The sequence below is a fragment of the Rhipicephalus sanguineus genome, chromosome 3, assembly GCF_013339695.2.
Source record: "Rhipicephalus sanguineus isolate Rsan-2018 chromosome 3, BIME_Rsan_1.4, whole genome shotgun sequence".
Lineage (NCBI taxonomy): Eukaryota > Metazoa > Arthropoda > Arachnida > Ixodida > Ixodidae > Rhipicephalus > Rhipicephalus sanguineus.
This window is the reverse complement of record NC_051178.1, coordinates 106,344,020-106,368,583: the sequence shown is the minus strand read 5'-3', so window position 1 is coordinate 106,368,583 and position 24,564 is coordinate 106,344,020.

Genomic DNA, 24,564 nt, shown 5'->3' with positions numbered 1-24,564 from the left:
GCCCCTCACCAGGACTGACACTTTTGAGCTAACGCGCGTTCACGATCACGTCTACCAAAATTGGCAACGTTACGCGCCACGGAAATGGGTCCAATTTCAAGCTGAACGCTGCTTGCTCTTCTTCTCGCGGCCGCGCCCTCAGAGAATGAGGGGATGATGTACACGATGGAGGCGGTAGTGCTGTGACATCGCTCCTTTGCGTAGACGACTGCGCTCTGACGTCGCCAACAGTACCTCGTGACACTGCGACCATTATTTGACACGACGTGTAGTTTGTGTAATTTGTTGCTTCAATAGGTGAGTAAAACTTGAGAGCAATAATGAAACACACAAACCGAACGTGGGCTTTTTCTTTTTTTAATTTTTAGTGCGAATCGCAGCGAGATGCGAGACTAATCTACCTCCGTTTCGCATGTGTTCGTCTTCCCGCGCTTTGCGCATCGTGCAGACGCCACCCCTTACAACGAAACTAATTTTCTACCGCGTTCCAGCGCTCATTAGGCTCATTTATCCTCCCGCGTCTAACTAGATGTTCATGCGGCACACCGCTAGTCTCACGTCCGTACAAATGTCGCTGCTTTCGTGCTCAGTAATAGGTTTTTTTTTATATATATACTGCAATATTCTCACCCCCGAGGGGGTGAGTAGGCCGATCCCGGAGATAGTGCAATACAGGGCAAACCTGTGGCGGAGGTGAAGCAAGTTTCAAGGTTGAAAGCCAAGTGATCGGCGAGGGCGCATTCTGCATAACTTGCAGAAATGAAGCGCAAAGAACTCCGTCACAATACGTCACAACACCGCTCGCGTCTTGGGGGCTCGGGCTGGTTCGGGCACGTCATGCGCTCGTGCGCATGACGTGATCCTCCTGCTCGCGTGCCGAAGAGGGCAGGGAAGGGATTTGGCTTGCGAAGACTACACGGGGCGAGCGGCAAGGGTTTCAAGCTCGCCTCCTCGCATCATGGTTTCGCGCCGCTACAAATTATTCTTTTTCTCGGCTTCTAACGGACCGATTAGAAAAGTTCTTGTGGCATAATGCTCCTTATTGAGCTCGCAACAACTTACAATGTCTAACTCAATTTCGTTATGTCACCTGGTGAGGGGCCCTTTTACATGCGCAAACGTAATTCTTCTATGGTTGTGGCTTTTATTATTTCATTTTCATCTAGTCGGTCTTTAACTCAGTCGTGAATCTTTGAAGGCATGAGAAATCGCAACTTCTGGACGGCTCGTCAAGAGATTCGCAGTGTAATCTTTAGCACATTTAAACTGAGCACACGCGTTTGAAATCGCGCGAATAAAACAGAGCACTAGTTACGTCACGCCCCAGGAGAAAGTCTGAGTGTACTTTGTTTTAGATTTCCATGCCACATGAAAAGAAACTGCCTTGGCCTTCCAGTTACGAGAGACCCGCGTTACGTATAAGTCGGATGCCAGTGTACCTTGTAGTGCTCTTTGAGATAGGATACTTCAAAAGTAGCACCGTAGTCGCATAATTCATGCAAATCTGGCATTCATATCTTGTGCGGTTCGATATGAATGTCGGAACTCCAGCATTAGCCCTGAAGAGTATAACTCAGAAGTTTAAGAGTAAACATTACTATTTAATTACCGGGATACTGTGACTTCTAGTGCAGGTAATATCTGCATATTCAGGCAATATAAGTGCACGTGCAAATTTGTGGGGAATGCGGTTAAAAAAACTTACTGAAAGCGGAGAAAACGAAATAAATCATGTGGAAGAGGGCTAATCGCTCAAATCTATTATAGGTCCACTTCGTTTACTTAACGGCTCGACAGCTACTTCTTGATTTCTATTTTTTTTCCTTGGTTTGATTAACATATGCTTCGCTCTTTTGCACGACAGCTGAAATATACTGCATTTGGAAAGAAATCTGCTAAATGGTAGAAATAAAGGTTGAGGTGAGATCCTTTCAAGATTTCATCACGTAACCTGGATGCCGGCGGTCGAGTCTAGATTCTATTCTAGAGCCGGCGCGTCATGACGGCACTCGTACAATCCTGGAATATGCACGAGCACTTTCGAGCGTTCAAACGCCCTCCGTGAAAATTGAATGATAAGCAGCCACGGAGACTGTATTCAGTCAAAATGGCAATTCGGGGCGAGTTGGTTATGCAATAACGAATACTACTGCGCAAAAGACGGCGAGGACACAGAAGGAGTGTAGAGAACGTACAGGGCAGCCTATGTCCCGTACTCACCATCTGTGTCCGCGTCGTCTTTTACATAACAGTATTCGACGGTCGCGCAGACGTGATATTTGCGTTTTTAAAATTTGCGTAGTCACGCGAACGCCGTGAAGAAGGAGTGAGCGCGAAGTGAGCGCGGCTCGAGAAACGCTTGAGAGGTCGCGTAAGCTTCACATATATGTGAGGCTATTCGCCTTTTCGGTCGCTTTCAAGATTGCGATAGCAGCAGCGGGTGTTGCACCCAAGAAACTTCCGGTCACTTCAATTATCACTCTCTAACACCGAAGCAGAAAGCATGCTTTTGAAGTTGTGCCAGAGTAAGGAAAGACTCTTTTTCCGCTTTCAGGTAAAAAGAAGGCGCTGAAAGTGAAGGACTAACTCTTACAATGTTGTGTGTGCAGCTCAGTAAAATATTTTATAAAATATTTGGCCAGACACAGGGAGAAAAGTGTTGAAAATGTGCCGGTTACTCACTAAGGCTTTTGTTCCTCGACAACGCTACTTGGCTACTCCGGCGCACAAAACCGGAAGTCGTCCAGCAGCTTTGTTTGTAAACAGCGAAAGGGTCTATACGCACACCAATGCAGCTGAATACTTAGTTTATGCTGAGGTTGCTGCTGATGATGATAAATTATAACTCAGTCCTTTGTGATGGATTCACAGCTACCCGCTAGTTACGCAATTCACATGGTGCGATGTCCGGTTAGATTCTACGCTTCTGTCACGGAATATTATATATGTTAACGTGACCCCTTGCCCGTCAAGACGACTATATAGGTTCTATTCGCAAAGTGGTTACAAGTAACGGCGGGCCCTGTGGTTCAATATTTGGCTGGCACGCAGAATACCTCTGTTCGATTCACTTTCGAACAATGATTTCGGTTAGGGTCCCGTGAGCTTTTGCACCGCATACCGCGTTTTCAAGACCAGCGTCTCATAAATATATCACGGCTTTCGCCTTGATAAACCCCACTGTAACGGTAAATTGCAAACGCCGAACACGAAAATTCTATCGTTTTCGTTTGCTGTCACACATTTCTATGCCTGTTATGCGTACAGCCTGTATCTTGTCACGTAAAACTTTTTTGCTACGCAATTTTATTCGTAAGGTGAAATGCGAGCCAATCATTACGCTGGACCAGTGCTGGGCAGTATCGAAGATACATGTATCTTCGATACTATCTTAGATACTCTTTGGGTATCTTGTATCTGTATCGCGATACGTCTCGCAAAACGAGTATCTGTATCTGTATTTCCGATACATTCGATAATGTATCGTGTATCTTAAGATACAAGATACTCCTATAGAAACGCCACCGTACGAAACAATAATCGCTGGCTCAACTCCGCTTCTCAAGCTGGTACTGGTGCCTATAAACCGCGTGAATAAAGCTAAGCGCAGTGGCATAATTTTATTTTTCCGCCAGAGTCCACCAGTGAGGGTAGGCGATGACGTGTGCGCGTCCCTTTTGGTGGAGCAGAGCAACATGACAGTGCTCGCTTAGTCTCGACAGAACAAGCGCGCGAACGTCTACACTCTTAAAAAAAAGAGAGTCAAAAGGGAGTCACGTCTGCTTGACTCTCTTTGTGGCAGCCGATGACCACCTTTTTTTCTAAGGGGAGTCACAATGCTCTGGTCGACGCTCCTGAATGAAATAGATGACTCCCTTGCTCCAAGGGAGTCAGTGATGGTTCTGCATATGCAGGGTGGGGTTTTTTTTTAAAGAAAGCTTCACTGGCTGCGACCAAGATACAGTTCGCTGCTTTGGCTTGTGGTATACCGAAAAATTTTGGTTGAGAATATATAACATGGATTCGTAAAATGTGGAATTACGCACGTATTGTGTTATGGCTTCAGTTACGATATTGCTGAAACGGCGCTTCGAAAACGTCTACAAGTAAACAGGGTTCTTAAAAAATCTTGCCCCCAAGCGAAACATTCAGAGTTATGACAACGTTTAACAATGGCAGCGCTGACAAATTTGCGAATCTTCGCACGTTTGCAAGCGAGGTTTGTAGATTCCTACGACAGCATGTATGGCAGAAAACATACATTTATTAGTGAAATGGACGTGCATGGTGTTGAACGCACTGGCGATCGGGAACACATCTAACTCGACGGCCGTAAAAACATGTGCCGCAAAGCTGGCATGATAACCGCGCAGACCGGTTATCAAGGCGACGCTTTACCGCGTCTCCTAAAGAGCGACAATACAACCAGAATTATAGCTCGCGTGGTCATCATTTCTGCCCGCCACAGCTAAACTATATCTTCACGATAATCCGCGCGGGCCACCAAATCGCTCAGCAAACGTTGAGCACAGCTAGGCACGCACACACGGCCTCACCGCACTCTCCCTAGCCCCTAGAGCAGGGGATGCACGTTCACCTGCGCCCCCTCCCACCGTACAGCCCTTACAGACACACACAGGGCACGCTTCGCCTCCTCCACCCTGATATTATTCAATAGAGCTTTAACTATGCACGGATGTGTGTTCTATAGCACCAAAACAAAACCGAAACCATTTAGGCGTTCGTGGAGGCTACTTTAATCCAAAGCCGAAGCCATCAATACGAGACAGCCATTTTGGCCTGGTGTCGTGAGACGGCATTGTTCGTGATCCGTCTCGTTGTGGTCGTTCTTTAGTCCGCCAGAATAATCTGTGTCGTCAGGCGTGATTGCAAGTGATTGTTTTGCGTGACTTTCTTCGTGCTATGCATTCGTGGCGTAGTATCGTATCGTCGGCTCGCTCTTGCCGTGTCTGGCTGATCGTTTTGCGTGACTTTCCTTCCGTGCTATGCATTCGTGGCGTAGTATCGTGTCGTCGGCTCACGCTTGCCGTGACTGGCTGAAGCAGTGTCACTCAGTGTTTGGGAAAAGCAGCCTCCGGACGGAGAAGTCCCTGCAGTAAGCTTCGTTTCGTCGTGAACTTGCCTGAGCAAGATGGCGGCGCATGACGGATCCCAGTGGCACCGACAGACGAAGCCTGTGGACGACGCTCCTACGGTCGTTATAGATTTCAGGTGAGTTCTGCCGGCTTCTGCCTACAACTCTTTTATTCGCTTCACACGTAGCTTTGCCACTTGTCTTTCTGATGTTCCAGTTGCACGGATTTTGCTATCGTGTTTCAATGGCTTGGCAACGACGAAAACCGCACTGGACTATCCAGTAGCGGGTAAAACGGAGTGGTGCGCGCCAATATCGTGTTTCCTTATTCCATACATGCCAGAAAAACATGAAATTGCGAGTTGAAATCTCGGTTGCAAGTCGAGTGTGGTGACACGTAGAGCAACGTTGCACCGATATATATTTGAAGGGTAAGTAAGATCAGCTGATCAAAATCAATCTAATGCACCCGGCCCGAACATGCCTGATATCCAGATCATGATTTTGGCTCGTGAAACTCTAGAATTTAGTGTTTCTTTCCTTTGCTACCCAGACGTTGAAACACGTTTAATATGTATTTATTCGCTGCATATTCGAACTTCTCGCCGTGTTTGCTTGTTTGTTTGTGTGTGTGTGTGTGTGTGTGTGTGTGTGTGTGTGTGTGTGTGTGTGTGTGTGTGTGTGTGTGTGTGTGTGTGTGTGTGTGTGTGTGCGTGCGCGTGCGTGCGTGCGCGCGCGTCCGTGCGTGCGTGCGTGCGTAACTGCTATAAAACTTTGATGCAATAGCTTTTGTAGCACGGTTTCATTTAATTGAAACAGTGGTGACTTGATCTTATGATGCTAAAAAATATCATGCAACAAAGGTAAATGTGAGTTCACTTCAAAGTTGTAGTTTTTTTTTTTTTTCCACAAACTGCATACGAGCATAACCTCATCCTCCTGTGATACTTGCTTTGTCTAATGTGGTGTGGTGCTAGTACCTAATAGTAAACACAACACCGGCTAGTAATAATGGCAGTAAACATACTGCTCAAACGCTGTGTTTCGTGGATATTGGATGCCTTTGTTATACCAGCCGTGGTTCAGTTCGTTAATATTTTCAACACAAAGATACAGTCTACAGTGATGTTGTGGGCAGTGGACAAAAATCCCTTAAAATGGACTTGGAAGCGTTACGCTGCGAAGCCCAAGGACGCGGGTTCTATTCCTGTCCCCGGCAGCTGCATTTAGAAGGGGGCGAGATACAGAAACTCCCATGCCCTCTGATTTGTGCACGTTGAAGAACTCCAGGTAGTTGAAATTAATCCGTGATCTCCCACTATGTAGCACCGCTTAATCGCATTGTGCTTTTCGCTCATAAATCTCTAGCAATTATTGCTTCGTCATTATACCTAGAAACACTCGCTGTATCCTATTTGAATTCTATTCGCCATACTCTGCAATGAATATTTAGCACTTTTTACAGCAGGGTACCTCATTTGACATTCTTTTACAATGCACCTTAATTGTCCCAATTTCGTGCCATAATCAGCTGTTGTTTTTAATATGTATATAAGTCACTTCAGCACTGTTCCTTTTTGTTTGACCGCTTCTCATCACCTCGATTGTTTGAGGTTTGAGGTGATGTTTGTGCTGCACAGTTTGCCCGAGTTTGCTCCCAACCCTCTATACTGGTCAACGCTGGCTGGTGGGTTGTCCTTCCAGACAAACGGAAAAACGAGACCTTTGCCTGTTGATATAGATCTGAAGAAAAAATGGCACATTAGGCCTTTAGAATAGCTGCACCTTCGTGCAGCTGTTCTGAAGCCAGGCACTAGAAGGACACGCTCACAATGATGCGACAGAAAGAAGGCAGTGAAGGCAAGCCTAGTCTTGTCGTACATTCGCCATATTTCGTGTAGCTGTATACACATTTTGCCGTTTTCTTCGTTAAACTAATAATAACATTTGGCGTTTAACATCCCAAAACCACGATATGATTGAGAGACGCCGTAGTAGAGGGCTCTGGAAATTTCGACTACCTGGGGTTCTTTAACGTGCAGCTAAATCTAAGTACACGGGCCTCAAACATTTTCGCCTCCAACGAAAATGCAGCCGCCGAGGCCGGGACTCGATCCCACGACCTACAGGTCTTCGTTAAAATACTGCTAGTCTAGTGGTTATGGTGCTCTACTGCTGACCCGCAGGTTGCGGGATCGAATCCTGGCCGCGGCGGCCGCATTTTCGATGGAGGCGATAATGGTTTAGACCTGTGTGCTTAGATTTAGGTGCACGTTAAAGAACTCCAGGTGGTCGAAACTTCCGAAGCCCTCCACTACGGCGTCTCTCATAATCTTATCGTGGTTTTGGGACGTCAAACCCCAACAATTATTATTATTATTAAAATACTGCTGCCACGCTATACAGGGTGATTTTTTTTCAGACAGTACATATCTTTTATAAAAAAACTCTATGACAGTCACGCTCCAGTAGTACTCTAGTTCGAGGCGGAAATATTCTGCCGCAACAAAAAATGCGTTGACGGGACTAATTAACAAAAACCCGTTAACTAATTTTTATTTATTGACTTGAGGGCAGTTGTTTATATTAGAAATTTGTAGTGCGTGCCGCTTTATGGTATACCCATTTTTCAGAAATCATGAAAGTTTTACGTAACTCGAGATATTTATTGTGAAATTTTAAGGGCTAAATCAAAACTGATCGTGTCCGGCACACAGAAAACGCGGTTTTTCTGTTACGTCAGACCGGAGCTGCCCGCGACAAGGGAGTGACGAAATTTGAATGAAGGCGCGTTGTGGTCGTACCTTTTCGTGAAAACTGGCAAGTCATATAACTTGCGTCAGCGGATCGCCTTACCTTTGCATGTGGCGTTTGGTGCTCATTTGTTTCTTTCGAGATGCGCGCATCCGAAACGGCAGTAATATCAACCTTTTCTTTCTATGTTTACAGATAAGTACCACACATCGCACCCAAATAATAAGCTGTTTACTTGTGTATTTCTGAATGCTTGCAGATTTTCCTGATCACATTCTGCTTCGGCCCACCTTCATTAAACTATCATCACCTTCTTTTCACGTGTAGCTCCGAGCTTACGTAACAGAGAAGCGACGTTTCCTGCACGTCAGGCGCTATCAGTTTCGATTTCGTCCTTGAAATTCAAGGATGAATATCACGAATTACGTGTAACTTTCGCGATTAAAAAAAATGTGTATGCCATAAATTAGCACGCGATACAACTTTCTAATATAAACAACTACCTCCAGGTCAGGAATTAAAAGTTAATTAATGAGTTTTTGTTAATTAATCTCTTCATTGCCATTTTAGTTGCAGCAAACTATTTCCTTCTTGACATAGAGTGTGTGCGCGAAAACATCTTGAGCATGACTATTATACAATTTTGATAAGAAATATGCGTTCTCTAAAAAAACATCCTTCTAATTGTACGGAGGTCATGCAGCGGAAACAGTTGCAGCTGGCTAAGGGAGTAACAGACCCTCAAAGTACAGCAAAGTTAATGAGTATCCCTGGTTTTGTTCATTGCCATGACACTTCATGGAATCTGGTGTGTGAGCGCTGCCCTTGTCAGATTAAAAGGTGATCGATCTGTCTGTCATCATGTGTTTATTTTTGTGCACTTGACTATTTCAGGTTGCTTCAAGACTGCACATTGAAGCTCTACAGCTGCATTTGACCAGGAAGCCTCCTTGGAAACTTCGTGTCTCGAGGTAGTCAAGACGTGTCCAAGAATTCGGAATAGCCACGCTTAAGGTCTGGCCGTGAGTGGTCTCGAATCAGTGCAACCTGCTGTCCTTTTCGCCAGAATGCCACCTGACCCTGACATGGTCTGGGAACACGACACTGCCAAGCTCATGCACGCAAGCTGTGTCACCTATTGGGGTCCTGTATCTCAGATGACTACATGAGAATCCTGTACTACATGAGAACTACACATGTTGCATGTTTTGCGCTGTATGCCACATAAAATATGTAATGGATGTCGCAAAGAAGTGCTTGATGGCTGGCCATTGATTCCTATTCATAAAAACTGACTGCTGGCTATGCTAATGTTTATGCCAGGTCTAGTATATTGCCGCATTTGACAGTAATGAACGATGTTAGCGAAACTATTGCTTTTCATATCTCACTCATTCTGACAGTAATTTGTCTCGCTGTATTTCTGGACGGTGTTTCTGTATTTCAGTTCTGTACAGAACTCTCCATACCACCGCTAAATATATATATTTATATATATCATACCTTATATATATAAGGTACTTGACACACGACGTACGTTTTAGCATTAGCATAGTGCTAAAACGTACGTCGTGTGTCAAATGCCTTCCTACAGTATCAGGAACTTCGTGATCTTTCTGTAGCTCTTATATTTAAGGGTCATTCCATGCCAAGTGTCCCAGACATGGCGCTCGCACATCGCAGCTTTTGCTGATAAAATTTGTGCCTTTTTCCTGTGCCACATGGAGTATTGTGGCAAAACATTCTTGCTCGAAAAAATTTTTGACGGTCCTGGCACCCCATCGAATTTCGCTTCTATTTATTAAACTGTACCTAATAGAAAAATGTGTATAAAATCTACTTTTGTCTGTTGAGCTTCTAAACTGCGCTTGCGCTATCGCAGAGGTTCTGTTTAGTTGTCCCATTCATTATTTCCGAATTTTTGTGTTTCACTACCAGCTACGTAGCTTGAAAAACTACAAAAATCTTCAAAGTTCGTGAATTTTTCTTGAGCTATCTGGAACTCACCCTAACCAATATTAATAATAGCCTGATTTCCAGGAAAGTGTATTTCAGTACAGAAATGTTTAGGGGTAAAATAGACTTCAGATCTTTCCGAAAAAAAATTGTGAAATTAGAGAAAATGTACGATTTGTTGCATGTTTGACCATATTTTTCATACTGATGCGGTCAAAGTAAAAATCCTCGTCATGCGGCGTTTGATAAAAGACTTCATCGTTAAGTAATGAAAAAAGTCTTATCAAATCATTTTTTTCTTTTAAGGAAGAAAATAATTTTTGAATTTGGCCCTCCGAACGCGCAGTGCATTTCATTTTGTTGCCACTTCGCCGCAAAGCACGTGGTAGCCCTTGCAGCTGACACTCGTCACAGGCAACGGCCAGATGCGAGATGTATGTCAGTGGCTCGTGAGTGGTCGAAAGTCTTGTCACGTTGATGATAGGGCGACGAGTAATGAATTCGCGTTACAATGTGGGCTTGCTTGGCGGGCCCAATGGGAAGTATGGACGCCCGAGAGCAGCCTATGGCGTCGTTGGCACATTGTGCTAGAGGCCGTCTGTACAACATGTATACCCTGAGAAAGAAGTGTGTACAGTGTGCATTATTTCTTTCAGTATGTGTATGCTAGTTGTGCAGACGTCCCTCTAGGACATTGTGCCAACGACTCCACATGCTGCTCTCGGGCGTCCATATTTCCCATTGGGCCCGCCTAGCAAATGCTCATTGTAAGGCAAATTCATTACTCGTTGCCCTGACAGCGCGACAAGACTTTCGACCACTCACGAGCCGCTGACATACATCTCGCATCTGGCCGCTGCCTGTGACGAGTGTCAGCTGTAAGGGCGACCACGTGCTTTGCGGCGAAGTGGCAGCAAAATGAAATGCACTGCGCGATCGGAGGGCCAAATTCAAAAATTATTTTCTTCCTTAAAACAAAAAAAATGATTTGATTAGACTTTCTTCGTTACTTAACGATGAAGTCTTCTATCAAACGCCACATGACGAGGATTTTTACTTTGACCGCATCAGTATGAAAAATACGGTCAAACATGTGACAAATCGTACATTTTCTCAAATATCACAATTTTTTCGGAAAGATTTGAAGTCTATTTTACCCCTAAACATTTCTGTACTAAAATACACTTTCCTGGAAATCAGGCTATGATTAATATTGGTTAGGGTGAGTTGCAAATAGCTCAAGAAAAATTCACGAACATTGAAGATTTTTGTAGTTTTTGAAGCTACGTAGCTGGTAGTGAAACACAAAAAAAATCGGAAATAATGAATGGGACAACTAAACAGAACCTCTGTGATAGCGCAAGCGCGGTTTCGTAGCTCAACACACAAAAATAGATTTTATACACATTTTTCTATTAGGTACAGTTTAATAAATAGAAGCGAATTTCGAGGGGGTGCCATGATTGTCAAAATTTTTTTCGACCAAAAGTGTTTTGCCACAATACTCCATGTGGCACAGGAAAAAGGCACAAATTTTATCAGCAAAATCTGTGATGTGCGAGCGCCACGTCTGGGACACTTGGCATGGAATGACACACACACACACACACACACACACACACACACACACACACACACACACACACACACACACACACACACACACACACACACACACACACACACACACACACACACACACACACACACACACACACACACACACACGCGCACACACACACACACACACACACACACACACACACACACACACACACAAACACATATACATATATATATATATATAGAGAGAGCGTAGGCATCGGCAAGTTGGTAATTCATGTTTGACTTTTTGAGCGCGCAAAAGAACAGGGACGAAAAACGACGCAGACACAGCGCTGACTTCCAACATATGCTTTATTTTCTACAGTGGTACATATATATATAGACAACAAAAAGCAACGCACGCAGGCGCATTGTACAGGAAGGCTTCATGTAAAACCACAAATAAGTATGCATGATAAGCAATCAAACAACCTGATACCGGATTTTTTTCTTCTTTAAGAGATCAAGCGGTCATTCCTGACTACCACTATCGTCTAGTCACCCCGTGGGCCTTGCTTAGAAAGTCTAGTTCTTTTTGGATAGGTCAATTGAAGGTGCACTAATGCACATGTCTCCCAAACTTGCAATCTTCGCCGCTTCAATTATCTCACGTGTTGTTTGTGCCTGGCTCCTTCCTGTCGCAGTGCACTGCGGATACATGGGATCGCACCCACACTTCCTGCAGTGGAAAGCCAAATGTCCCACACCTCCAGTTCGCACGTTATTTGCGTGCTCACGCAGCCTGTCATTGGCACACCGTCCCGTCTGCCCTATGTATTTCTTGCCACAGGACAGCAGTAACTCATAAACGATGTTGTTCTCACATTTAACAAAGCTTTCTTTGTGCTTTTTTGGCACCTGGGTTTTTCAGAACCACTGTAGGAGGCCTTGCACAGGTTATAAAGCTTGTTTGGTGCTGAAAGGACGACTCTTACGTTGGCGTTGTTTCCTATCTTTTTCAGCCTATGTGAGACATCGTGAAGGTACGGTATGACGGCGCATTTCTGCTTGACAGGCTCCGTTTCTGGTGAAGCCTGCTCCTCACCCTTGCGAGCATGTTTGACAGTCTTGAGAAGAACCTCCGCCACAGATGTGACGACATACTGAGGAAACCCCGCCTTTTTCAGGCGGTCAGCTTGCGCCTGGAAACTACACGAACACTTGTGAGGACATGAGCGGCGAAGCGCATTCATTAGGGTTAATTTTGCAATACCCCTTTCAACTAGCTTGGAGTGGCCAGAAGAAAACAGCAGAAGCGGCTTATTGGCCCTAGGCTCGTGCGACCAGCAGACCTGGTCTCGCTCGAAGAACATTCGTAAGTCAAGAAAACGCAAGGCGTTGTTTTGCGGCATTTCATGCGTGACTGCGAGCGGTTGCAGGAAACGCGTGAACAGATCAAGTACGTTTGAAGAATCATTGCCAAATTCGCCTGGACTTGATTCTAGAAAGACAACGTAGTCGTCTACATATCTAAACACCTTCTTTACATTTGTGCCTGTTACTAGAATCTAGAAACTGAGCTAACAGGCACAAATGTAAAGAAGGTGTTTAGATATGTAGACGACTACGTTGTCTTTCTAGAATCAAGTCCAGGCGAATTTGGCAATGATTCTTCAAACGTACTTGATCTGTTCACGCGTTTCCTGCAACCGCTCGCAGTCACGCATGAAATGCCGCAAAACAACGCCTTGCGTTTTCTTGACTTACGAATGTTCTTCGAGCGAGACCAGGTCTGCTGGTCGTACGAGCCTAGGGCCAATAAGCCGCTTCTGCCGTTTTCTTCGGGCCACTCCAAGCTAGTTAAAAGGGGTATTGCAAAATTAACCCTAATGAATGCGCGTCGCCGCTCATGTCCTCACAAGTGTTCGTGTAGTTTCCAGGCGCAAGCTGACTGCCTGAAAAAGGCGGGGTTTCCTCAGTATGTCGTCACATCTGTGGCGGAGGGTCTTCTCAAGACTGTCAAACATGCTCGCGAGGGTGAGGAGCAGGCTTCACCAGAAACGGAGCCTGTCAAGCAGAAATGCGCCGTCATACCGTACCTTCACGATGTCTCACATAGGCTGAAAAAGATAGGAAACAACGCCAACGTAAGATTCGTCCTTTCAGCACCAAACAAGCTTTATAATCTGTGCAAGGCCTCCTACAGTGGTTCTGAAAAACCCAGGTGCCAAAAAAAGCACAAAGAAAGCTTTGTTAAATGTGAGAACAACATCGTTTATGAGTTACTGCTGTCCAGTGGCAAGAAATACATAGGGCAGACGGGACGGTGGGCCAATGACAGGCTGCGTGAGCACGCAAATAACGTGCGAACTGGAGGTGTGGGACATGTGGCTTTCCACTGCAGGAAGTGTGGGTGCGATCACATGTATTCGCAGTGCACTGCGACAGGAAGGAGCCAGGCACAAACAACACGCGAGGGAATTGAAGCGGCGAAGATTGCAAGTTTGGGAGACATGTGCATTAGTGCACCTTCAATTGACCTATCCAAAAAGAACTTGACTTTCTAAGCAAGGCCCACAGGGTGACTAGACGATAGTGGTAGTCAGGAATGACCGCTTGATCTCTTAAAGAAGAAAAAAATCCGGTATCAGGTTGCTTGATTGCTTATCATGCATACTTATTTGTGGTTTTACATGAAGCCTTCCTGTACAATGCACCTGCGTGCGTTGCTTTTTGTTGTCTATATATATATATATATATGTACCATTGTAGAAAATAAAGCATATGTTGGAAGTCAGCGCTGTGTCCGCGTCGTTTTTCGTCCCTGTTCTTTTGCGCGCTCAAAAATGTCAAACACACACACACACACACACACACACACACACACACATATATATATATATATATATATATATATATATATATATATATATATATATATATATATATATATATATATATATATATATATATATATATATATATATATATATATTGTGGCGAAGCAAATGGTACTATTTAACGGTTGCGTTCTCCAGCGGCTCCTAGTGGGTCGTCCTCTTATAACGCCGCTCGCTCTCGGAGCCCGTGCTCTTGCCTTGACTGTCGCCATAGCGAATTGTCGCGGAGTCCCGTCGAATAAACCGCTTAACAAATTGGTGGAGAGTGCTGTGCTCCCATTCGATGCCTCTGGAGCTTCGATCCCGTACCCTATCAGCTACCATGCCTCAAGACGCCGCCCAGCAGACGCCTCCGCCTACACCGACCTCATGTCCCGGTGTCCCTCGTATCCGCGACCCCCCAGTCTTCACTGGCGCAGATGGGACCGACGTGGAGGACTGGCTCGCGATCTATGAACGCGTGAGTGTCCCCAATAAATGGGACGAGGCGGGAAAATTGACCAACTTGGTTTTCTACCTCGCGGGTGTGGCCGGCCTGTGGTACAACAACCACGCATCCGATTTTACGACGTGGTCGGACTTCAAGACCGCCATCATCAACGTGTTTGGCCGCCCTGCCGTTCGTAAACTGCAGGCCGAACAGCGTTTGCGAGAACGAGCTCAGCAGGCCGGCGAAACCTTTACCAGCTACATTGAAGACATCCTCGATTTGTGTAAGAAAGCCGACGCCACCATGTCGGAATCTGACAAGATGAGGCACATTATGAAAGGCATCGACGACGATGCCTTCACGATGCTGCTCGCCAAAAACCCCAGAACAGTGGCCGAGGTCATCACGCTCTGCCAGAGCTACGAGGAGCTGCGCCGGCAGCGGTCGATGACCCGTCGCTCTCCATCCCGCGACGCCGAGCTCGCTGGCTTGTCGACCATATCCGACCACTCCGCCTTGCTCGCAGAGGTGAAGTCATTCGTGCGCGAGGAAATTGCGCGCCAGTTCTCTCTGCTGGACTTTGCTCAGCCTCAGTACGTTCAACAGCCGTCAACCACTCTTCTCCCTCCCCTCCGTCGAGCGATTTAGCAGGAAATCGCGGAGGTCATGCCTGAGTACCACCAGCACCATCCAGCTCCTGCACCACTCAGTTACGCCCAAGTTGTCGCCAGGACGTCCCCAGTAATACCTACGGCTGCCCCACACAGTTACGCCGAAGCCGCCGCTAGACATCAGTCCTTCGAAGCGGCTGTGCCGGCTACCTACGCCGACGTCATGCAGAGGCCACGACTGCAGCCAACGATGCAGTCATATCAGTCGCCACCCCGTCAATCACGTCCTGCGCCATGGGCGGGCCCTGCTCCAGCAAACCGATGGCGCACACCTGACAATCGCCCCATATGCTTCGCATGCGGTTACGCCGGCCACGTGGCGCGTTACTGCAATCGCGTCCAACCACCTCAAGTCGTGTCGCCCGCCACCAGCCAGTCAAACCGCACATTTTACGCCCCACCTACGCCTCTGTCGCCGACGTCACGTCAGGCTCCATCTACTCGGCGCTCTCCGTCTCCACGACGTCGCTCACTGTCGCCGATGCGCCCACGTCCGGTCGCACGCGACCAGGAAAACTAGTCGTCGCAGTCCAGGAGGCAAGGGCTGCGACGCTATCGAACTGCGAAAGCCCTCAGCGAAGCCCATCGAACGTGATAGACGTGTTTGTCGACGGTGTTCCCGCATCTGCCCTTGTCGACACTGGAGCCGCCGTATCCGTTATGGACCAAAAATTGAGCCGATTACTACGAAAAGTGAGGACGCCACTTTCTGGGATGTCTCTCCGTACAGCCAGCTCCCAGAGTATTCATCCTACAGCAATATGCACTGCTCGCGTCGTCATTCAGGACGTTCTGTACGATGTCGAGTTCATTATAATTGCTGCATGCTCTCACGACGTCATCCTGGGATGGGATTTTCTCTCCCGCCACGACGCCGTAATTCATTGCGCACAAGCCGAAATCGAACTCTCCCCGTTCTCAGATCTGACGCCGGCAGACACTTCATCGGTATCGAGCAAGATCCTCGTCAAAGACGATACCAAAGTGCCTCCAAACTCGTCGACGGCTGTGTCAGTCGACTGCGCCGGTCTCTCCGACACCATTGCACTCATTTCGCCATCTGACCACGTTTGCACAAGGAGAGGCTTGCTGGTACCTTTCGCGACCGTCCAGGTCACTCAGGGCATTACCGCTATTTTTGTTCACAACCCATCTCCATACATTGTTACGTTGGTGCGAGGGGAATGTCTTGGCAGAGTGGAACCCCTCGAAGACGCACAAGTTATGGACGCACCCGATGACACGCACTGTCCCAGTTCCGGTACGCTCAGTGCTGTTTCCGCGTCCGATTCGTCACCTGCTGATGTGTTTAGGTCCTCCATTGCTGACGACCTCACATCGGTCCAGCGTTCCCAACTTCTGTGCCTGCTGGAAGAATTTCGTTCTTCTTTCGATGTCGGGCAAACTTCTCTCGGCCGCACTTCCGCTGTTACGCATCGCATCGACACCGGCGCCCAACCACCACTGCGGCAACGTCCATATCGCGTGTCTCCCGCAGAACGGCGGGTCATTAATGAGCAAGTTGACGATATGCTTCGACGCGACGTTATTCGGCCCTCGGACAGCCCATGGGCGTCTCCCGTTGTTCTCGTTGCGAAGAAGGACGGTTCCGTGCGGTTCTGTGTGGACTACCGACGGCTCAACAAGATCACTCGCAAGGATGTTTATCCGCTGCCGCGAATCGACGACGCAATTGACAGCCTGCAAGGAGCCGAATTCTTTTCGTCTCTTGATTTGCGCTCGGGGTACTGGCAAGTACCCATGGCGGATGACGCTCGACCGAAGACAGCCTTTGTCACGCCCGACGGCTTGTACGAGTTTAACGTCATGCCGTTTGGTCTGTGTAATGCGCCCGCGACCTTCGAGCGCATGATGGACACCGTTCTGCGCAACTTGAAATGGCACACGTGCTTGTGTTACCTGGACGACGTCGTGGTTTTTGCTCCGGACTTCTCCACGCATCTCCAACGTCTGCGGCATGTTTTGACGCGTTTGCGCAACGCCGGCCTCCAACTGAATCTGAAGAAGTGCCGATTTGCAGCACGGCAGCTGACAATTCTCGGCTACGTCGTGTCCAAGGACGGAATCCTTCCCGATCCGGCCAAGCTTCGGGCCGTGGCCGAATTTCCCAAACCTACGTCCGTAAAAGAACTGCGCAGTTTCGTAGGACTGTGTTCGTACTTTCGACGCTTCATACGAAACTTTGCCACCATCATATCGCCGCTGACGACGCTCCTTGGAAGTAACGGACCCCTAAATTCGTGGTCGTCGGAGTGTGACGACGCGTTCGCAAAGCTCCGTCGTTTGTTGACGTCTCCTCCCATACTACGCCACTACGATCCTACGGCCCCAACGGAGGTACACACGGACGCCAGCGGTGTAGGCCTCGGCGCTGTCCTTGCGCAGCGCAAACCAGGGTTCCCCGAATATGTCGTGGCATACGCAAGCCGTACGCTTATCAGAGCCGAGACCAATTACTCAGTCACGGAAAAAGAGTGCCTGGCGATCATATGGGCCCTTACAAAGTTTCGACCTTATTTGTATGGTCGCCCATTTGATGTCACCGACCATCACGCACTATGCTGGCTGTCGTCATTGAAGGATCCCTCAGGCCGTCTCGCGCGCTGGGCACTTCGCCTGCAGGACTACGACATCCGCGTGCTGTACCGCAACGGACGCCAGCATGCTGACGCCGACGCCCTCTCGCGCTCCCCCTTGCCTGACGACAATGCCCCCTGCTCAGTACCTCACATGGCTGTTGCTTCAATCAACATTCACACCATCGCCACCGAACAGCGCAAGGATAAATGGATCACGTCGCTGATCGACTTGCTCACTGATCCGTCGGCAACACCATCCACTCGCGCGTTGCGTCGTCAAGCCCACCATTTCGCCGTTCGTGACGACCTCCTGCACCGACGCAATTACAACGCCGACGGCCGCCAGTGGCTACTAGTGATACCCCGCAGTCTGCGTCCTGAAATATGCGAAGCCTTCCACTCTGACCCGCAATGCGCGCACTCTGGGGTATCCAAAACTTACCACCGCATTCGACAACGATACTTCTGGCGTGGGATGTACCGCTACGTGCAGAAGTTCGTTCGCTCCTGCCTCGATTGCCAACGCCGAAAACCTGCAACGCACGTGTCGCCAGCAGGTCTACAACCATTACCTTGCCCTAACCGTCCGTTTGGGCGCGTGGGCATCGATTTGTATGGACCACTTCCTCTGACTTCGGCTGGTAACCGCTGGGCCATCGTCGCTGTTGACCATCTAACGCGATACGCTGAAACCGCCGCCCTCCCAGCGGCTACAGCGCGCGATGTTGCCTCCTTCCTACTACACAGATTCATACTGCGTCACGGTCCACCCCAAGAGCTTCTCAGCGATCGAGGCCGTGTCTTCTTATCAGAAGTCGTGGAAGCCATTCTGAAAGAGTGCCATGCTGTTCACCGCAAAACTACTGCTTACCACCCGCAGACGAATGGCCTAACCGAACGCTTTAACCGCACGCTCGGCGACATGCTGTCAATGTACGTCGCCGCCGATCACACCAATTGGGATGCCATTCTGCCCTTCGTCACCTACGCCTATAATACCGCCCCTCAGAGCACTACTGGTTTTTCACCCTTCTTCTTACTGTACGGAAGGCACCCGTCGCACACCATCGACACGATACTTCCATACAAGCCGGATCCATCTGAGTGTGCGCCTATTTCTGACACAGCCACGCTTTCTGAAGAGTGTCGCGAGCTTGCCAAGACATTTACGACGCAGGAACAAGAGCTGCAGAAGAGCATTCGCGATGGCACCACCACTTCTGAGCCTACATTCCTCCCTGGAGCGGTCGTATGGCTCTCTGTCCCTACCACTGCAAGTGGCCTCTCTTCGAAACTGCTGCCGAAATACGAAGGCCCATACCGGGTCGTCGAGCGCACATCCCCGGTCAACTACTTGATCGAACCCATCGAACCAGCTTCAGACATGCGCCGTCGAGGGCGCGACATAGTCAACGTGGAGCGCCTCAAGGCCTACTATGACCCACTCATAGTGACGAGCTGTTAGGTCGCCGGACGGCTCCCTTTTCGTACCCGGGGTAATTGTGGCGAAGCAAATGGTACTATTTAACGGTTGCGTTCTCCAGCGGCTCCTAGTGGGTCGTCCTCTTATAACGCCGCTCGCTCTCGGAGCCCGTGCTCTTGCCTTGACTGTCGCCATAGCGAATTGTCGCGGAGTCCCGTCCAATAAACCGCTTAACAATATATATATAATATATATATATATATATATATATATATATATATATATATATATATATATATATTATATATTATTATATATATATATATATATATATATATATATATATATATATATATATATATATATATATATATAATGCTTAACAATTGTGGTGACGTGGCTAAGGACTACGCATTATTCGCAGGATGTTGTGCCTATAGTTTAGGTGCTTACTGATAAAACAGTAGGTTGTCATTACAATGTGAACATGTATGAAATGGCATGAAGTGTTTAAAACCGATTCAAAGAATAATTTTACGAATCGCAGAAATTTCAGTTTGTTTATAGGATGAAGGCATGCAGACGTGAAAGAGAAGACGCAGACAAACCAAACGCTAGCGTTTGAGCTGTCCGCATCTCTTCTGTTTCCGTGTTGCATGGCTTACTTTCTTCTAGAATCAACATTTTTTGTTGTTTTACGCGAGCGGAAATTGTTCTGAGACTCATCTATATAAACTTCGAGTAGTATTTTATTTCCCCCAGAGGAATCGAATGCAGCACTGTAAAGTTGCTACAAAAACTTGTTGCGGCTGTCATGCATCCACCACAGTGTTCCTGTTTGAGTAAACCCGGTGGAAGTGCCTTGTTGAGTAACAAGAGGTAGCGGCACCAACTTTCGTCGATTGTCAGATAAAAACCCTAATGGTGTTCGCTCTGATTTGAAGTTCTTTTGAAATTCTTGATCAATCTCTATAGAACTTGTTTAGTTTATGTGTATTTGTACGCTGATTTTGAAAATGCAAATATTTTTCTACTATTATATGTCGTGTTAAGTATATCAAACATTTCATGTGCCATGTTAGGCCTGCACGAGTTACAAAGTTAGCATATCACAATAATATGAAATGGGAACTGTATGCAACATAACCAGAATGCATGTCCTAAACCCACTTAACAATAGTCATAGTATGCTGAACATTGACCAGTAAGTGTATGTCTAGCTGGTGATTCGCTCACGAGAGTTCAATATTACGTAACTTTTAACTCAAATGGGTTTAAAACGCGAGTTCGTATGTGGGCTAGTGGGTTCATGAACATTATGCCAGAACAGCGCAGTAAACTCCTTTGCCAGAACAGCGCAGTAAACTCCTTTAAAACTATTGCATACAGTTTTTATCCCCTAACTATAGCGATATGTCGATTTACTTTGTAACTCCAAGTTTGGAAAGGCTTGCTCATCAAGACACATGAAATTTTTATGTGTAAAAACTGCATTTTCTTCCAGATAATTGCATATTTGAAATCGCCACATAAGTAAACCTAAACTCAGCAAGTTTCATCAATATCGACCAAGAAGAAAAATAAACGCATTATTTGTTGCAGAGTGTCTCATTGAGTACCACGAAGTGGTCACACTGACTCTTGCCAGGGGAGTCATGTACACCACTGTCCTTAAGGACAACGGAGTCAAAGGAACGCTCCAGTGGGGGTCAGCGTTACCATGGCAAAGGGGTCACCCTGACTACCTAGAGGTACTAGCGGGAAATAAAAGGTAGTCATGTAGACTCCTGCGTTGGGAGTAACGTAGACTCTCTGCTTGTGAAGAAGGGAGTCGTTGGTCTGAAGAACGAAGGGAGTCGTTTGACACCCCAAATTGTGAAGAAGGGAGTCGTTGGTCTGAAGAACGAAGGGAGTCGTTTGACACCCCAAAAGGTCATCATATGTGTAGCGAGGCGATTACCACCCAAAGGTAGTCAGTACAGACACCCTTTTTTTTAAGAGTGTATGCTTAGCTCACGCGCCTTTCTTTTCTCATTTTTTTTTCTTTTTTCGTGTGCCAGTGCCATGATACTTACCCTTACCCCCTGTCTTGCGCCGCGTACCACAATGCGTGGAGTGATTATCGCGCAAATTCTGATGTCGCTCCCCTGCGTGGTGCTTCTTTACGAAATCTGAAGCATAGGGTTGCTTTGCGTCTCGTGGCTTTCACACTTCACCGATTTGAAGGATATTGTGGATGTAAGTTCGACTTACATGCGATTGACTTATGCGCAAATAAAATCCTAACTATAGCACCACTTGTGCTGATGCTAGATCTAATGGATGAAGCGTTTACCTAGCAGAAGATGTGTGTTCGTGTACCTATCTTTTTCTTCCTGCTGTCGATCGAATCCCGGTCGCGGCGGTCGCAGTTTCGATGGAACCGTAAATACTTGAGGCCCGTGTACTTCGATTTAGGTGCACGTTAAAGAACTCCAGGTGGTCGAAATTTCCGGAGTCCTCCACTGTGGCGTCCCTCATAATCGTACAGTGGCTTCGGGACGTTAATCCCTAACGATTATTATTATTATTATTATTATTATTATTATTATTATTATTATTATTATTATTATTATTATTATTATGTTCCTGCTATCTTTATTCAAAGAGTTTTTGAAATCGTAATTTGATTGTTAGCACAAGTGCTTTCTTAGTTGTCCTTCTTTTGCGTCCCGTACATTACCTAGGGCTCTGAACAGTTTTTTTTTGCGGTCTGTTCACAGCAATATGCCTCTTGTAACGTGCTGCGAAAATAAGCTCTCTGCTTTATTCTTATTTTGAACTGTCTGCTTTATTTCTGCTATTGTTTATGCGTTTATATTTCACTTGAGTTTACTGTTCTCCCAAGGCGATTTTGAAAGCAAATATGTAATTATGTGGCCGCGAAGTGAGTATACAGTACCAAACATTCTGATTATTGCTTAGCAAAACAGCGAAATTGAGCTTGCATTATAATTATGGAAATAATTAGCTGCCAACTTAAAGCTGTTAGGAAAGGGATTCGAGAAACATTGCGATACCAAATGACCTGTTTTTCTCATGAGCGTCCCAACAAGCCGTTTCAGTCAATTTTTCATAGGCACTAAATATTTTTATTGCCTTACATTAACAAGTAAGTTGGCGATACTTCATGCTTACTTGACATAACTATTAGGGGTGCCGCCTGTATCGTGTTTCAGTACTTCTTCACGATGAATGTTTGATACAGAACGGATTTGCTATTTTATTTACATATCTTCCTTTTTTTAGGCCACCTAATTTGTTTTTCTTTTACTATTACTAATCGCCAGGTAATCAGAGCTATATGTGGGTATTGCGTGAATAACAGCGGTGTGCTGCAACGATTTGTGCAACTATCTGCCACGCGCTCTTATTTCTTTATTTTGGTGTGATCGGGTTTAAAACGCAAAAAATTATTAGGATGCTCGGCTCAAGCCACACCGCGATGTTTCGGAATCTTCGCGGTTGTTTCAGATTGCCCTGTTAAGATTACGTGCGAATCCCAGCCGCGGCGGCCACATTTCGATGGAGGCGAAATGCTCGAGGCCTGTGTACTTAGATTTAGGTGCACGTTAAAGAACCCCAAGTGGTCGGAAACCGCAGGTGGTCGAAAACCCCGAAGTGGTCGTTAAAAACCCCAGGTGGCCCTCCACTACAGCGCCCATCACAACCATATCGTGGTTTTGTGATGCAAAACCGCAATAATTATTATTAAAATTATGCGCAGGACACGAGCACTGTATGTAGTTCATTCGAGAGTTTACGCGAGCACGAGCGGTAACGCTGGAAGGTTCGATCGCTGATGTGACCACGCGTTCCGCCGATGATCAGAATACCGAAGGCCAACGACATTTATTGCCGCTATCAGTGTACAGCATTATTTTGCTTGTACATTGAGTTACTTAGTTTTCTGGGCACAAGTTTGCCCAATGAGCAGTTTCGTTTCTACCAGAGTGACTGCCGCCTTCTTCATCGTCACCATTACGTGATAATACAATAGGCATTTCTGGGGTGCACATGTTCTCTCATTGAAGAAAAATTGTTAAAAGATTGCACGTGAGTGAGTATATGATAACGAACGTTTTACGCCAGCAAATAAGTAGAACATGAAAAGTCATTGCAGTTTTATGAGCTCTGTATACGTATACACAGTGCGTCACGAAAAATGTCGCTAGCAGTGTTGTCGCTGCTGTACACCGGCGATTCGGTATTGCGTAAACGGGCTTTTACAGACAAGGTAAAGCTCCACACCGGTACTTGCGCCATCGAGCGAAGGCTTCTTATTGAAGTTCTTGTGATTAGATGGCGACCGGCTAGCTGGTCGGCAAGCTGAGCAGCGACTCCCATCACTTACAAAAATGACAAGGAAGAGCCGCTGTCAGTGAACAGCTGTCCTGTTAAGCAGCCGAAACAAACCCCAATAAGTTCTGTCGGAAGTAAACTAATGCACTTTGAGCAAGAAGGACAATACTTTTGAGATACTAACAGATATTTATCATTAAATAATTTTTCAAGCAAACATTTTTGTGCATACGCGTCCGCTACTATATTATGGGGGTCTATAATAACAAATTTGCGAATGTATCGAAGTATCTTAAGATACAATTGGCAAGTATCATATCGGATACAATTATTGCGGTAGTATCTTGTATCTGTATCTCAATACTTGTTGCCGCAGTATCTTGTATCGTATCGCGATACAATTTCACAGTATCTTTGCCCAGCCCTGCGCTGGACATATCGCTACACAGGGAATATATCGAGCACAGCAGAGGGCCCTTTTACGAACCAGAGTCTCCGCGCAGTCGGCGCGCGATTACAATTCATGGCATGCAAAAGTTTTATCGTCTCGCATGACACGACGTGAACCCGCGGTTTCCACAAGAGAGTTTTGTGCTGTTAAGTAAGACGGCCCCTGCTTATGGATGATGTGAACCGCGTCGGCAGGCCGCCAATTGCCTCACACCCCACTCTTTCTTTTTCCTGGTTTTGACGCGCCAGTGAGCATCGCCGAGGGAAGTGCATAATAGTGCATTCGGGGTCCGTATTCAGAGAAGTCCAATAAAAAATCTGAGGCGATCGTTATGCGGGGCATGTGATTGCCCATGGCGAAAAGCTTTGTAAATTCGGTCACAGAGTATTTCCTTTTCG